This window comes from Ruditapes philippinarum, unplaced genomic scaffold (genome assembly GCF_026571515.1).
Source record: "Ruditapes philippinarum isolate M1 unplaced genomic scaffold, ASM2657151v2 ctg10773_1_1_1_1, whole genome shotgun sequence".
In the NCBI taxonomy this organism is placed as follows: Eukaryota; Metazoa; Mollusca; class Bivalvia; order Venerida; family Veneridae; genus Ruditapes; species Ruditapes philippinarum.
Genome location: NW_026867002.1, coordinates 13,218 through 26,362, shown reverse-complemented (window position 1 = coordinate 26,362; position 13,145 = coordinate 13,218).

The following is a 13,145-nucleotide window of genomic DNA, read 5'->3' as shown; positions in this document are numbered from 1 at the left end:
AAAAGAAGCTAATTCAGTTATGCAATAGGAAAAAAAATGTTCAGATTTTCTCATAAAAACACATAATAGTTTAACGAATTTTATTATAGCTTAAATTGTGGTATAATCACATAATTTATACAGTTATATATCAGAGAATATAAAATTCAAATTTAACTATACATGTATATTGTCGCTCACTTTCATAGGGTAGGGTTCTAAAAATACTAAAGCATGTCACTGTTTATGATTTTGCAAAATACGTGTACATCTAAAGTAATAGACCATTCATTCAAATGCTTATTATTTAAAACAAGAAAGAATGTTGTTATTGTACATAAAAAATGTAGCACACAATGCGACATGTCCATTTTTTTTTCAAATGAAGTGATACTTCAAATCTACTAAAGAAATTATTTTGAAAAAATTATGATATAGATAGCTATTATGAACCACAGTAGTATAATAAGAAAAAAATGTCTCAATATGTCTTGTATTCATGCCTTTTAGTAAAATGTGCTGATTCATCAATAACCTACAATGTCACACATTCTCATTGTGATTTCGACAACAAAGTAAAGGTTACAATTAAACATCAGAATGGTTGGACACAAAAAAGCAAGAAGATGTGCATGATTAAACAAATGACATATCAGAACCTTTCCAGTTCAAAGCACGAGTTATTTTCTTGCATAGCAGACTGGCGTTTCCGTGTGTTTTACCCATGCCGGAAATTTCATCTTGCATGGGGGTGCCAGATGAGTCGCGTGCTGTACAATGGCACGCTTAGGATGACGTCATTTTATCGTAATGAATGAAGTTGCAATTTCATACGCTGTTGTAAGAAAATAGTTACGGCTGTAATGATATAAATTTACGTTGAAAATAAAGATAAAGAATTTAAAATAAAATTGAATATTGTAAAATATGTGAGAAAAAATATCTGACATATGTTTGCGGTTCGGATCGGAATATCCGTCCCTCGGTAACCCGCCCATGGGCGTTAATTCGGCCAGCCTCGTTACCGCCCCATGGGCGGGTCACCTCGGGACGGATATTCCGGTTCGGCGGGACGGATATTCCGGTCCGAACCGCAACATATGACAGATATTATTAGTATGTCACAAGTAAATAACTCTCTATTTGACAATGATAAATTCGTTAAATGGTCCTATAAAGAAACCTTACCACAAAGTTAGAATAAAACAAAACTTTCAAAGAATAAATGTGGAATGTCTTCTAGGGCCAGAAAGGCTTAAAATTTCTTTATCAGCTAATGCACTCCAGTTTGAGCCCCCTTTTCCCGTAATATTTGATGGCAGCGACAATGTATGTATTGATATCATACTTTTCCTTCGGGGGCCAAGTATGTCACTATCCCGAGAGAGTCGTGATGTATGTATATATCTATGCGGCGGCGGCAACACACCTGTCGGGGAACTACAGTTAGAACTTAATGAATTATCATCTTGAGGTACAAATAAAGTCATTGATAGGCGTTCACCATTTTTGTTCAGTTGTGAATTGTGAAAATAATATGCCAGGCACAAGATAATGAATATACTCGCAACTGCTGTCGGTCCTGCAATAATCATTGCCAAGGGCAGCTCCCTTTTTGGTTTCTTATATGTTGACGGTGAAGTCTGTGCATCAGAAGTTCTTTGTTCCGAAAACTCGTGTTGAGAGTAGTTAAGAAAAGAATGTATTGAATTATTACTGACTGATTTTTTATCATCATATTGCTTCAAAAATAGAAGAAAAGAATCTAAGGACTCAGTTCCTGGCCTGTCAAAAACTGTAACATTTCCTGGACGGTGTTGAAGTGAAGAAGCAGCTAAATCTGTTTGTTTTTCCTTTCCATTTCGTAACTCAGAAGCTCTACAATAATGGGTTATTGAAATACAAAGAGTAACAGTATATAAATGACAAAAATAACATCTCATTATTTAATATGTCGTATAATTTGAAGACTTTGCTCTAAGATGTTTTAAAGCACTGCAAGATCTGGACAGTCGTATTCATTACGCTTTGATACTTCCATTTTCAGTTGAAGTAATAAATATAATGATATGGAATACATTTTACGTAATTATAAAAACTTTGACGTTTGCTAAAGTCAAGTTTTCGTATATTTCCTTTATATCAATCACCACTTTTCACACGTTTGTCTCACATGTAATGCATTTCTTAAATTCCATGTACATTTAATAAATATACTTGTATTTCTTACATGAAAATAAGTGTCAAAAATTAAATTCTTAATCTGTGTCCACCTGAAATCAGTGAAAATCCACAGTTAATAGAATATAATTTGCTACATTCCATTTTCAAGGAAAGAACATGCCAGAAACATACTTATATACGATTAATTGCTTCCAGATTCCAGGTTCTAATAGAACACTTGAACAGACGAAAGTATTCTTGTTCTAATAGCTATTTATAAAATTCTATTTATATGCAAAGTTATTCGAGAATGAATCAAAGTCTGTGCGCACAGCAAAAGCATTTTCTAATCGATCATTCTGCAGTCGTGTTTTATCAAAAGCCTTGTGTTATTTATTATAATGGTCGTTTTCGTCAAAGGCAAACTGATACAACTGTACATAAAGTTCACTTTATCCATACAGGTAACACAAAATTTGAGTATTATGGAGTTTTAAATCGCAGATTTTAAAAATTCTGATTGCTTATCAAAGAAATTGACCTTAGGAACTGAATACGTACATATACGTACAATGTAATGTTATCCAAAAATATTTGTCTACTGTTTTTGCTTTGCACACAACACAAAGATTATTTTAACTTATTTCACATAAATGTATTAGGCCACAGAAATGAATATTTTCTTTCTTCTTTATAAGAGGCAAAATGTGTTTAGTAACGTTTCGTCATAGATTTACAGCATATATGATGCTTACCACTAGAAAGAAGTTGCGCTGGATTTGAAATAATTTGTCATATGTCTGTGATAGCAAATTATTTTCTTCTTTTGTCAATATCATTATTATAGCTATTAGGTGCGGAGGAGTCTTATTTGCCCTCTGTATCTGTACAGTATTAAGATACATTTGCATTTGAAACCTATAACGATACGAAAGCATTGCAATAAATACATAAACCAAAGCAAAGAAAATGAGAATGTGATGTTTATACTAGATTAAACTTTACCGCAAAAGTAAACTTTAATTTTATCAAAATTAATTTATTTTATAGAAAGTAGTTTTAGAACATAAAGGCATTGTGCAACCTTTCTGACTAGTCTCATAATGATTTTTTTTACCGTTTATGTCTTTACTTGATTTTATGAACCATCTCAACAAATGTTTGAGTAGAAAGTTTGCAATGGAGATATGAATTGAAACCACATGAAAATAATTAGTTGAAACAGATATAAATACAGTTTATCAATTGTTAATTTCGCGAAATGCACAACAGACAATCTTCGGGTTTCATTCACAACAAGGTTTCTAAAAGTTGGCACTAACTTTGACAACATTCTTTTCTTTCAATCTGATAAAGATTATTACCAACAATAAAATTTAATGCTTCATTGTTATTGTAGTTTGAACTAAATGTACCCACAAATCTAGAATTAAAATGCCTAAAACAAAAACTATCGATGTAAATCAGTTTTAACAACGCTGTTAAAAAAATGTACTTGGCGTTTTATGGACTTTTCATTTGTTCTTCTTTATAGTAGCCGTCTTAATTTTAATAATAATAATAATAATAAATGCACAGTAATTCACCTTTTACGTGTCGACTTTGGTTATAACTATGGAACTGCTCAAGAACCAGAGCTTACCGAATGCGGCAGAAATGAAGCCAATTAATTATAGATCATTAATTATCGTAAAATGGAGAGATCCGCTTTATGAAAAGTGGTTCAGTACATTGGACTGGACCATTTAAAGTATTTGCTTATTGTAAAATTATTAAGGTACAAGATGTAGTATGCTTTAACGATGATATTTCACCCGTAAAGCAATATTGAAATAAAAAAAAGTTTTTTTTTTGTTTTGAAAGTATGGGATGCAGTTAGATAGATAAGCGGTAAATTAAAAAAAATATCCAACAAGTCAATTTTAATCTAGTAATGGTGCAAACACACAAAAGGTAATTAAGAAAGCAAAAGCAGCAGGTCCAGGTGACATTATAATTTTGCTATCGATTTCTTAAGAATAAAATAAAGGGAAGTTAGCCCCTTCGTATAAAAGATAATTTGGAAAAACTTAAAATAGACCCAAAAAATATTCTATAAAAATATTGAAGATGTTTTCCGTGGACTTAAATACTCCATAACTTCATATTATTCCTTCAGGTTTAAAAAGTCATGCAATTCTCATAAAATATTTGGTAAAACATTTTTCAAAATTTAAAGAAAAACGCGTAGATTTAATTCATATTTACACGGACGATTCCAAAGATTGTTGCAAAGTAGGTGCAGAATAATTAGGCTGGAAAAAGAGAGTTCAAGATAGGTGTTATAATTTGAAAAAGTAAACACAAAAATGTTTTCAAGATAGGTGGTAAAATTTAAAAAAGAGAACACAAAAATGTGTAAAAAATACTTTAGATTAGAACCTTTAAAGCCTAATCTCTGTAAACCTAAAATTAGTTCAATTTATTCAATAGCGTTGGTTTCTAATTGATGAATAATTTGTACAAGTGGTAAATGTCTGGCCCACGTTAAAGTTTGATTATCCCTTTATTCAGAAACCTTTACCTTTAATCATATTCAGTCTGTAATATTGACAAAAGCACGCACAGATATGCCTTTTGATAAGACAGGATTGCAGGAGGTTTGATTGGAAAATGTATTCTCTGTGCGTAGAAACTTTGACTCATTCTCGGACAGACTTGATTGTAAATAGAAGTTTGTTTTATAAATAGGTTTATTTTTACAAGCATACTTTCAGTGCAAGTGTTTATCAGAATTTGGAATCTTGTAGAAATCAATCATTTACTAGAATCTAGTAGACGTTTTCTGTCCGGAGAAACTGGATGTAGCATATGCCATTATAATTATGACGGTGAAGTTTTCATTATATATTAACATAAATGCTAGCAAGGACCTTATAACCAATAAAATGTCATTGAGATAAAGGATTAACAACGTCGGTTTATTTTAATGTTGTGCAATTGAAATGATCAGATGTGAAAAATGTTAGTCTCGGAAGAGATGATAAGAGTTTCATTAAGAGGAAGATGACAGATGTTGCCATGACAACGCTGAGTAAATGGATTTGAGGAGTTGTTTTGCAAAAACTTCCTTCCAGGCATTTATTTGTAAACAGATGTTGTCAAACCAGAGGGCTTTATCAACAACATGTGATTGGAAAATTTAGTTGAAAGTGCAAAAGGAAAGTGCAATAATGACAGGATGTTGTATCATAGGTAATTAATCTAATACAGGTAATCAATTTATTTCGGAGGGTGAAATTGAAAAAAAAACTTATTTGATATAAATGTTTACAAGACAGAGTGATATAATTTAAAAAAGTGTAAACTCAACAGCAATTTACATATAAATAAAAAGCAAATTGCATAAAAATAGTGTTACATCCGAATTAACATTACCTCGCTTTTTTAAGGTTCTTTGAATTAAACATTTTAAGTTAGAGAATGAGATGTGGTTTCATCACTTTATTGACAATTACAACATATGTGTCAATCATAAGCTATTGTAACGCTTTGAATGTAAAAAATGACAAAATTTCACAGCAAGAATTAACTTCACAAATAAAAGAGAGTTCTGGTAATGAGACAAGCAATGTTAAGAGTACAATAACTTCGATTATACGTATTCTTAGGCAACAAGACATTAAGAAATTATTAAAAAATGAGTCAATGAATTATTTTCGAAATGGCTCACAACAAGGTTCTACGGAACAAAATATTTCCGGTACACGATCGCCGGCGTCGACGGCATATAAAAAAGCAAAACGAGAACTACCAATGGCTTTGATAATCGCAGGACCGACAGCAGCTGCGAGTATATTTATCTTCCTATGTGTTGCTTATTATTTTCACAATGCTCAACTAAACAGAAAAGCTAAACGCCTATCAGTGACTTTATTTTGCCTAAGATGTTAATTAAATAATTTCAAAACTGCAGTTCCCCAACGGGTTGTTTTTGCCGCCATCTAATAGGGTATTACAAACTGCGAACTTTTTTCCGGGAAGTGCCCATATTGGGCCCACGAAGAAAATTTATGATATAAATTTTACATACATTACGAGCCCAACCCATTTTAACAGGGGAAAAAGGGGGCCCCCAAATTTGGGGCGCTTTTAGGGACCAGGAATTCTTACCCTTTTTCAGCCCAAGAAGACTTTCCAAACATTTAATTTTTTTAAAAAACCAATTTTAAAAACCTTTGTCCCTCATCGCTTTTGGGGTTGGGAACCCGACAGGGCTTTGGGGGTTTTTTTCAGGGATAAAGTTTTCCCAGTTTGCTTTCGGAGGGTCTTTATTTTTTTAAAAAATTTGCAGCTTTTTTTATTTTTTAAACTTGAATTATACAATTATATATTTGTTAAAGACTTAATTATTTTATTGTTTCTGAAATGCATTTAACAAGACTGCATTAAACATTTATTTTTTACAAAGCCGTTTTACATTGGCTTATGATATCACTAAAACTTTGTTCAGTTTGTAAATTAGAACCATATTTGCCCTTTTAGACACATTAGATACTACAAATCTCCATAAGAAATTTGTTTTTAGATGACAGTTATACCTTACCTTAAGAACATAAGGAACTGAAATATACTATGTATACCCACATATAAACACTCATTTGGTACATTACACTCGTTTTATGTAATTGCTTGACAAAAGTAAATTTGTGTTTTAATCATGTTGAAAAGACTACACTAAAATATTAATTATAAATGAATTATTAATGAAATGTTGAGATATATTGATGAAATATAAAACTCGCATTTTCATTTTCTGTATTTTCGTTGCAAAAATTCTTTTATCACAAAAGTGAAACATATTTTCCGTATTTTCTCTAGTTTTTGCCGGACTTCTTGCATTTTTTTCAGTGCATTACGGTAAATCATTTATTACCTATACGTTCCAATAAACAAACTATTCTATTAAGATATGAAACCATCCAAGGCTTTGTACTAAGGAAATATTTTTGCGATATTAACTGATAATATATATTGAATATGTATAATGCTAAATGTGACAAAATGCTGTGCAAATACTTTGAAATTCTTCGTTTTCTCTAAAATTGTTAGAAATTGCTAAAATTTCACGAATCATATATTTGAGTAAACTGAAAGTTTTAAATTGTTTCTTATATATTTTTGTTTGGAAGGTTTTTTCTTTCAAAATACTGCCTTACTTATTGATATGCATTTGATTAGATGAGTTTTTCTATTGTAAGTTTTTTTCTGGAAACAAGTGAAGTATCTAAATTAATATCTAGATTCAGGTCAGTAATAAAGAAAAGCGATCGTTAGTCATTAAATCTGACGCGTTTCTATCATATAACTCATTCACAATACTTAATAGACAGAACAGATAATTATGATCGCATCCATTATGTTGAGAGGCATATTTATCGAGTTCAGAGGCATATTTATTTAGTTGAGAGGCGCATTCATTGAGAAACATTTTCATTGAGTTGAGAGGCATATGATATTTACTGAGTTGAAAGACATTATCATTTAGTTAACAGGCATATTTATTGAGTTGAGAGGCATATTTATTGAGTTGAGAGGCATAATTTTTGAGTTGAGAAGAATATTTATTGAGTTGAGAGGCATATTCATTGCGAAACATATTCATTGAGTTGAGAGGCTTATTCGATGACTTGAGAGACATGTGTATTGTGTTGAGAAGAATATTCATTGCGAAACATATTCATTGAGTTGAGAGGCTTATTTATTTTTAGATGAGAAGCATATTCATTGACAATTATATTCGTTGAGTTTAGAGAAACATATGAATTTAGTTTAAAGTCTTATTCGTTCAGAGGCATATTCATATGCTAGAATTACTCTAATACAAAACATTAAATGCCGTTAATGGTTAATGTATTTACTCCTAAAATATAAGAACATTGAATGCTAGCCTCAATGTAAACTCAATTGGTATTTTAAACCATTTAGATATTAACAAAACTGTAATGCTTTATTCATTATACACTTCAGTCATTTTGATTTCATCACCTAGATCGATCTCATATAAAAAAACAAGTATTTAAGAATTTCTAAAAAATGAAAACTGTAAATTTTTCTGTTAATTATCATTATGTTATTTATTATATATTATTTATTTACCTATTTAATATTTCAAAACTGTTAATTTGTTTTTATTTAAATAAAATGAAATAAATAAATAAATGAATAAATGCAGATGAATTTTTCTTTTGGAATCTGAACTTTTGAATTGTTTATTGTCTATTCTCTAACAAAAAACGTTCTGATTAAGTTTGAAACGCGATGTTATCAAGTTCAAATGGAAATTAAGTTTTTAATTTTAATGTTTTCCATTCTGATAATAATTACATTTCGCGATATTGAAATATTTGTTATGTTAAAGTTTTGTTCAATCAGTCAGTTTGTAAACAAAAGTTTTGTACAGAAGTCATATCTACCAACAGCGCCGGAGAAAAGAAAGGGAAATTCTTTTTAAATATTAACTCTTTGAAATCTAATTTTCTTTTCAGATATAATTCCTTCCAAAATTGTATAAAGACATACGTGATATGTTACAATTTGGATTGGAATAGCAATCTACCATTATATAGTTATCAGAATTATTCTACCGAATGTCTAGCCAATGTTTGCGTGAGTAAAACAAGTTAACAATTCATGATGAATAATCAGATTTTATCTTTATTACACGTTTGATAATTATTATATCAGCTTTATCCTAAAACAATCAATGTTAACATTAAATACATTAATATTGTTTGACTGTAAAGTACTTTATTTGTCTCTTGTTATGATCGGCATTCCGTGGCCAAGTAGTTAAGGTCGTTGACTTTAAACCACTTGTCTCTTATCGATGTAGGTTTGAGCTGCGCCAGCGTCTTGGGATATTTCATCTATCTATTTCATCTATTTTTTAAGCTATCCAGCTAACTTTCGGAACGTCGGTGGTTCTGCTCGGGTGCTCATTTGTGTCTGTACAAAGGGGCACCTGAGGTCTTCCTTTACCAGTAAAGATTGTCATATGACCTATACTGTGTTGGTGCGACGTTAGATCAAACAAAAAATAATAATGTTTCAATCTCGAATTTCAATATTTGGCAAATATGTAATAAGGTCAACTAATAATTACCAATCATAATGAAAATATGTCATGATGATTATAAAGAGTCATTAATCATATAAGACATAGCTTTTCTTATATGGTAGCGCCAAATAAACAAAACAGGAATGTTTTGATAAATTGTATAACAATACAAATATTGTCTTTAACTACTCATTATTGATATTTAGTGTTAAAAGCACATTTAGCTTCAGAAATGAATATGCTTTCCCTTCTGTATAATAAATGCTAATCACCTCGAGAAAATAGTGCTGAATGTGCAATTATGACTGTAAACATAGTGGTATTTTGACTTCCATATATACAAAATGACTGCATCCATATGAATTTCCAATTGCAACTCGCAAAAGAAGCAACAAATGATTAAGCTGTACGGCTAATACAACACCCCAACAAAAAAGACTTCTGCAAATAAAAAATATAGCATTTTGAAGGTTACATGGGATATTCGATATACTAAAAGGTGTGGAAACATTTACAGAGCGCATCACCATATGATATTTATAAACTGATGAAGGTCATAAATAAAATGTCATGATAATGAAACTATTAACTTGTCTATTATTCAATTAAAATAATTGTTGTTCAAGATATATGATATTACGATACAGATTATAATCATTGATATAAGCACAATATGTACAGTTAATATAATCTGCCTTATTATTAGCAGGTTAATATGTCTCTTCCCCCACCCCTCCCCCCGAAAAAAAAGAAAGAAAAGAAAAAAAAATACATAAACGTCAATCAATCAATCGATCGATCGATCTGTCGATCGGTCAATCGATCGATCAATCAATCAATCATTACAACGTATATATAAATATCATTATAATTGATAAATAGAAAGTGATTGAACCTTTGAAAAAAGGAACTTCAAAACATTTTAGGATGATAAAAATTCTAGAATACTGACTGGCACATAGTTTAGCATTCAAATTGGTATAATTATGATCAACAACAAAATTGTATGTTTTAAACGTTATTGCAGTTTATTATAGATTATAAAAAAAATATGTCGATATAGTTTAACTAAAGTTTACTTTTTGTTATACTATCTAATGTAAAACACGTATTTTTATATTGAAGCAGTGATGTTACCCTTAAACACTTAAAAACTTGACGTTTTATGACCTTTCTATCTTTTATCACCTGATGCAGACGGCTATTTTTCTTCCCGATGTATATCTGCTGAAATAAATCAATCATTATTGATATTCATATGCTTTTAAATATAGATTTTTATCGAGAAAATCTTTTTATTTATTTTGCGCATACACTGTATTTCACTTCTTTTTTACCTTTAAATAGTGCAACAATCATATTCAAGAGTAATCATAACATGTCGTGTGCTGCTGTGCTTAACATTGTGTCCAAGATTAGGAATATTTAACAATGAAAATTATTTCAAGTTTTTAAACCCCCTTTTTTAAAAATTTAAAATTTTTTAAAATTTAAAGGGAAAATTAAATTTAAATTTTAGAAAATTTTAAAAAAAAATTTAAAAGAAAAAACGGCAAAGCCCCGACCAACGGCACTCGAACCCAATGTTGAAAAAAACAAACATTATAAGTGTAGTGAAAAAAAGTTGATAAGGATAATAACCATTTCAGTTATACAACTTGGCTTTTTATCTTTATGGAAATTGAAAGAGCAAAAAAATGTTCAGCATTAATAAGTAGGAAAGTTATCAAATTGATATTTAAGAAAGGTTAAACCATTTTCAGTTGCAATTGTCAATAAAACGAAATCACGGTTATCGTTTGCCTTCTTTTGATTTCGCTGTGCTCAAATTTTTTGTCCAGCTAAGCCATGCTATCAGACCTCTGGAAAGATATGCATGATTTATACATTATTCAGGGCATTCATGGAAAACTTTTTTTTTGACTGCATTTGTAACTGTTTAAATTTAAATTGGGGAGGCAATTTTTCATTTAAGGGAAAGTCGGCCCTTTCATTTAATCATGAAAACAAGAGCCTTACCCCGTAAAAAATTTTTGTTCAATTTTTCCCCCCCAAAATTTTGGGCCTTAAAAATAAATAATCCCAAATCAAAAAAATTTTAATATTTAAAAAAGGGAAAAGAAACAAATTATCCCTAAGCACAATTTAAAGTTTGTTTAAAATGAAAAACAAATTTAAAAATCATATAAGCATTTCAAAAAATTCGCCCAAAACTAAATGATTTAAAAAAAAACCCTAATTTTCCAAACCCAGTGCCCAAAAATTTTTCAAGCCCAAAAAGTTCATAACGACATTTAAACCCGTACAAAATTTTGTACTCTGGTATTGTAAAAAAATTTTTGAGGGAAAAACTTTCCCTTTTTTTAGACCCCAAAGGGAATCTCCCTTTTCAAGATATGAAAATTGGGGTGTGTCGTAAATTAAAAATGATATGGTAAAGGCCATCTCAAATTATTTGCGTTTAATCATATTTACAACTTAATCACAGTTTGTCTAAAAAAGACAAATGGTTAAGGAGGAATGGTTAATATGAAGTATTGATAACGTGAAAGAAGAAGTAGAAGCAGAACAATTTTATATTATTATAAAAATCAATTGTACAAGTGAGAAACGAGCGTTTATTTATTTCAATCTTATGTCCAACTGGTTAGAGCCATCTTTACGAAACCGACTGTCGAATACCCTCTTCTTCTGGGGTAAATGCGCAATCTGAAAACATAAACAGCAAATAGGTCCTTTGTCATTTACCCCATAATTATTTGCAATCTGAAGAATTCATTAGGACGTCTAAAATTTATTATCTCACAATATGATAAGTATTATCTTATTTTGTAATAAAATGAGGAACAAGTTATTATGCAAATAACCGAGGGGAAGAATCGAACAGCTACAACATGACATTAATGGGTTATTAAGTGATAAAATATTATGGATTAGCAAACATAATATATACTTATTCAAAGTTGCAGGTATCAATTAAGTTTTATTACAATGAGTTATCGGGAAATATATCGTGACAAACGGCGAAATACCAAAAATAAGGTCAAACTTAATCTGGCATGATCAAAACTTATAATGCCATTAGTTTAACATTATATTTGCGTGATTTGACAATTAATTTCTTGCCTGACATTTCCAATGTTATAAATGTTAAAATTAATTTATTGTCTCTCCCTTTACTGTATGTTGAGAAAAATTATTACATGCAATTAAACAGTATTCATGGTCTCTGCCGATTTCACGGTATATAAACAAGTCTATTTCCTGTTAATGCAAGAAAGATACAAATTAAAATGTATAGGCTCCTGAGAAAGGTACAGTGATCGGAAGTAACGCGTGCTTGTAATCGCAAGATAGGGGTACGCATTGTATTTATATAGGATTTTAAGACACCCCCTTGCTTTTTTACGTTAAGTAAATTTAAAAATCTTATTAAATAAAGTCAACCAGGTCTGGTTTTTTGAAAAAATTGAAGCAAGGGTGTTTTCTTTTACCTGGCCAATTCCCCTGTACAGATTTTGTTCTAAAAAGTTAATTTTCATAGGGTTTTATTTTACTCTTTTCGTTTCCCCACAAAAGACCAAGAAAAAAGATTGCACGTGTCAATTTAATAAAAAGTTTTTGCCCGTCCATTTAAACTTTTGACTCTTTCTTTGACCGCTTTGCTTAAAATAGTAGATGTACAGTTTCAAGAACAGGTTTATTTACACAAGAATACTTTTATCTGATCCTGCGTTTTTATCAGAGCCGCGGATCTGGTAGAAAATTATCCTTTTCAGTATTTTTTGGTCCCAATCTTTTCAAAGAAACGAAATTTATCATAATATATAACTGAAATTCTTACAGCGGATAATTAATGCATATGTTGAAATTTCAGCTGATAATACAACATTATAATTAACAA